The following is a 5,575-nucleotide window of genomic DNA, read 5'->3' on the forward strand; positions in this document are numbered from 1 at the left end:
GAGTGTCCGCAGCGGAATTTAAGTGAAATTCCGCCACGTGTGAACCCAGCCTTAGGCTTCCTTGCACCTATATACATGTTTTGTATAATTTTGTTGGAATGTGCTGATCAAACGTTTTGGATTCTTATTTATTGCATAGATGTGGAGTTGGTGACTGTCTCCATTTTTTGATCTTGCTCTCCTCCCATTCTGCCCTGGGTAATTTTAATTAGTTACTTTAATTAATGCTGGTATCGACCATCCCCAGGTATATGTAGGTTTAGGCTTAGATAGACAATATTATATCTCTGACTATTACAATTTAAATTCTGAATCTAAACAATGAAGAACAAACAAATTGTTTATAAAGTCAAAGGTTATCTGTAGAGCAATCACAGTTGTGGTAAATTATTCTAATTAATGATCAGTAATGTGCTCACATATAGTAAAGGAGAAGTGGCCAGCAAATAGCTAGATAAAGGCTACTGGCACCAAAGAAATCATTGTTTTTATATATATATATAATCAATTAGTTACATATTTACATAAGAAAAGTTATTAGTAAAAATAAAAGGAAGGGAGTGAGAGAGAGAGAGAGAGAGAGAGAGAGAGTGAGAGAGATAGGAGGGGTGAGAGAATATTTCAAGGATTCTGTAAAAGGAAAATTGTAAAAAAAATGTCATGCAGTATTTGTGATTTTTGGGGTGTTTTGTTTTAAAGAAGATCTGTCACCTCTCATGACATGTCTATTTTAGTAAATACTTGTATTCCCAATGAAATAACAATTCTGGAGCATCTTTTCTTAGAACTCTGCATTGCACCCTTCCTTTGTTAGGGCATGACCACACATGGCGGAATTCCTCCGCAACTGTCCGCATCAATGCCGCACCTAATCCGGGTTGCGGATTACGGCTGCGGATCTGCACAAAATGTGCAGAAAATTGATGCGGACTAGCTGCTGCGGACTGCGGGAAAAGTGCTTCCCTTCTCCCTATCAGTGCAGGATAGAGAGAAGGGACAGCACTTTCCCTAGTGAAAGTAAAAGAAATTCATACTTACCGCCCGTTGTCTTGATGACGCGTCCCTCCTTCGGCATCCAGCCCGACCTCCCTGGATGACGCGCCAGTCCATGTGACCGCTGCAGCCTGTGCTTGGCCTGTGATTGGCTGCAGCCGTCACTTACACTGAAACGTCATCCTGGGAGGCCGGACTGGAGACAGAAACAGGGAGTTCTCGGTAAGTATGAACTTATATGTTTTTTTACAGATACATGTATATTGAGATCGGTAGTCACTGTCCCGGGTGCAGAAACAGTTACTGCCGATCGCTTAACTCTTTCAGCACCCTGGACAGTGACTATTTACTGACGTCTCCTAGCAACGCTCCCGTCATTACGGGAGCCCCATTGACTTCCTCAGTCTGGCTGTAGACCTAGAAATACATAGGTCCAGCCAGAATGAAGAAATGTCATGTTAAAAAACCAATACGCTCCGCACCACACATAACATGTGCATGACAGCTGCGGACTTCATTGCGGAACTTAGAATCTCCATTGAAGTCAATGGAGAAATTCCGCCATGAGTCCGCAACCAGTCCGCCACTGCTCCGCAACATCCCTTGCATGCTGCGGACACCAAATTCCGCTCCGCAGCCTATGCTCCGCAGCGGAATTGTACGCATCGTGTAAACGAACACTGCTAAATTAAAGTGAAAGTCAATGGAGAAACGGCTCCGCTGCGGATTAACGCTGCGGAGTGTCCGCAGCGGAATTTAAGTGAAAATCCGCCATGTGTGAACCCGCCCTTATTCCTCCTATAAATGTATTGTAGCGCCCATGGCCGCGGGCCGTCGGGTTTACTCACCTCCCGACGGCCGCAGCCATGGATCTGTGAGCGCTGGCCTCCGTCTCCCTCCTAGGAGATGCCAGCGCTCACTTCCGCTCCGTTCGGCTGGATCCCGTAGGGTGCACGCGCACTCTCGCGCCCGGCCTTAAAGGGCCAGTGCGCGCAATTAGGAAATCGTCATCACCATCAACTGCCACGATTTCCTGGTCTATAAGAAGGCCCCTGGCCTTCTAATCCTTGCCTGAGCGTTGTTAGTCTTTCCCAGTCTGTCTCGCAAATGGTTCCGTAGTGTCTCCCGTTCCAACTGTTACCCGTGCCCTGTTACCGTTCCTGTATTCGGTGTTGTTCCTGTGCCTACCCGCGTTCAAGTGTCTTCTGCCACGTCAAGTGCCATCTGCCACGTCAAGTGCCATCTGCCACGTCAAGTGCCATCTGCCACGTCAAGTGTCTTCTGCCACGTCAAGTGCCATCTGCCACGTCAAGTGCCATCTGCCACGTCAAGTGTCTTCTGCCACGTCAAGTGCCATCTGCCACGTCAAGTGCCATCTGCCACGTCAAGTGTCATCGGATACTGCCCGCCACGTCTGGCGCCACTTGCCGCACCTGCCTCCATCCGTGCTGAAGCCACAGCCACCGCCCGGACTATTTCAGGTACCCAAGCATACTGTCTGCCATTTACTTCTGCTTAGACTTGACCTGGTCAGCTGCCTCCCCGCTACGGCGGAGCGGCCTAGTGGGTCCACATACCCTGTGCCCGTGACATGTATGAATGAATTGACAACTTGGTGTCACCATTTCCCTTGTCAATGGGGTGTGTCCTTACATACTTTAAGGGCACGTTCAGACGTGGCGGAATTGCCGTGGAATTCCGCTGCGGACAATCCGCAGTGGAATTCTGCAGCAGCCATTTTTTTCATTTGTTTCTATACATTTTTTGGAAAGTTAGTTCAGACGTTGCAGAAAATTACCTTGCGGAAATTAGGCTGCGGTGCAGATTTTTCCCTCTGCAGCATGCTCATTACATTGACGAGAAGAAGCGGAATTTCAATGCAGATTTCAGCCTTTGCAATGCAAAAACTGAAATCTGTGGCAAGTCCGCTGTGATATCTGCAACGTCTGAATTACCTGTCAAATATGCAAATGTTGGTGCAGATTCATTGCGTAATTGCCCCAAATCTGCACCAACATTTGCAGCGGAAAAATTCCTCCATGTCTGAACGTGCCCTAACTCTGTCAGCACTGATTTCACATTGTCTGTGTAAGGACTCAACCCCAACTGGTAACACCCAGTTGTCTATTTATTCATACATTTCTAAGAGGAATAACAGAGGAGCTCCATAACGTAGAGTTTTAAGAAAAGATGCTCCATAATTATTATTTCATGGGCACTACAAGTATTTAGTAGAACAGACGTGTCAGGAGAGGTGAAAGGTCTTCTTTAACCCCTTGAGTACCCAGCTCATTTTGGCCTTGAGGACCAGACCCATTTTTTCAAATCTGACATGTATCACTTTATGTGGTAATAACTCCGGAATGCTTTTACCTATCCAATTGATTCTGAGATTGTTTTCTCGTGACATATTGTACTTTAGTTTAGTGCAAAAATTTGGTCGATAAATTAATTGCTTATTTGTGAAAAACACCAACATTTAGCGAAAATATGAAGAAATTATGATTTTTCCAATTTTAAATGCATCTGCTTGTAAAACAAATAGTAATACCACACAAAATAGTTACCAATTAACTTCTCCCATATGTCTACTTTATGTTTGCATCGTTTTTTGAACATCCTTTTATTTTTCTATGACCTCACAAGGCTTAGAACTTTAGCAGCAATTTCTCATATTTTTAAGAAAATTTCAAAAAGCGATTTTTTTCAGGGACCAGTTCAGTTCTGAAGTGGTTTTGAGTGCCCTATATATTAGAAACCCCCATAAAACACCCCATTTTGAAAACTGCACCCCTCAAAGTATCCAAAACAGCATTCAGAAAGTGTTTCAACCCTTTAGGCGTTTTACAGGAATTGAAGGAAAGTAGAGCTGAAATTTTCAAATTTCATTTTTTTTTACAAAATTCATATGTAATACATTTTTTTCTGTACCACAGAAGGTTTTACCTGAGAAACGCAACTCAATATTTATTGCCCAGATTCTGCAGTTTTTAGAAATATCCCACATGTGGCCCTAGTGTGATAATGGACTGAAATACCGGCCTCAGAAGCAAAGGAGCACCTCTTGGATTTTGGGGCCTCCTTTTTTCAGAATATATTTTAGGCACCATGTCAGGTTTGAAGAGGTCTTGTGGTGCCAAAACAGTGGAAACCCCCAAAAGTGACCCCCATTTTTTAAACTACACCCCTCAGGGAATTTATCTAGGGGTATAGTTAGCATTTTGACCCCACAGGTATTTTGCTATATTTTCTGGAGTTAGTCTGTGAAAATGAAAATCTACTTTTTTTCTGGAAAAACGTAAAAATTTCTATATTTTGCAAGAAATAAAGGAGAGAAAGCACCCCAACATTTGTAAAGCAATTTCTCGCGATTACGGCAATACCCCATATGTGGTAATAAACTGCTGTTTGAACCCACAGCAGGGCTCAGAAGGGAATAACCCCCATTTGGATTTTGGAGCTCTGATTTTACTGGAATGGTTTTCAGTGCCGTGTCACGTTTGCAACGCCCTGGAGGGACCTAAACAGTGGAATGCCCCCAAAAGTGACCCCATTTTGGAAACTATACCCCTCAAGGAATTTTTCTAGTGGTATAGTTATCATTTTGACCCCACAGGTTTTTTGATGAATTTATTGGAATTAGTCTGTGAAGATGAAAAGAGACCTTTTTTTGGAAAAAACACAGAATTTTCTAATTTTTATAAGGAATAAAGGAGAAAAAGCACCTCAACATTTGTAAAGCAATTTCTCCTGATTACGGAAATACCCCATTATGTGGTAATAAACTGCTGTTTGGACCCATGGCAGGGCTCAGAAGGGACGGAGCACCATTTGGATTTTGCAGCTCAGATTTTGCTGAATTGGTTTCTGGGGGCCATGTCGCATTTGCAGAGTCCCTGAAGTACCAGTACAGTAGAAATTCCCCAGATGTGATCCCAATTTGGAGACTATATCCCTGAAAGAATTAAATTATACGTGTAGTGAGCATTTTGAGCCCTCAGGGGTTTTATAGATTTTATTAGAATTGGTCCGTGAAAATGAAAACATTTTTTTTTTCCAATAACCTGTAGCTTTAGCTCAGAATTTTTCATTTCCACAAGGAATACAGGAGAAAAGACACCCCAAAATGTGTTACACAATTTCTCCTGATTACGGAAATACCCCATATGTGGTTGTAAACGGCTATTTGGACATACGGCAAGGGTCTAAACGGAAAAAGTGCAATTTCGTTTTTGGAGTGGAGATTTTACAAAATTGGTTTTTGGTGCCATGTTGCATTGCGCTGAGGTACCAGTACAGTGAAAACTCCCGAGAAGTGACCCCATTTAGGAAACTACACCCCTCAAGGAATTCATCTAGAAGTGTAGTGAGCATTTTGACACCCAAAGGTTTTGCAGAAATTAGTGCACAGTGGATGTTGCAGATTGAAAATTGACATTTTCCACATATATGCTATTTCAGTGCCCAATGCATTGGGCCCAGCTTGTACCACTGGAGACATACGCCCCATAAATTGTTAAGCGGTTCTCCAGAGTATGGTAATACCCCATATGTGGTCATAAACCGCTGTTTGGGCACACTG

The sequence above is a fragment of the Rhinoderma darwinii genome, chromosome 2 (assembly GCF_050947455.1).
Source record: "Rhinoderma darwinii isolate aRhiDar2 chromosome 2, aRhiDar2.hap1, whole genome shotgun sequence".
NCBI lineage: Eukaryota > Metazoa > Chordata > Amphibia > Anura > Rhinodermatidae > Rhinoderma > Rhinoderma darwinii.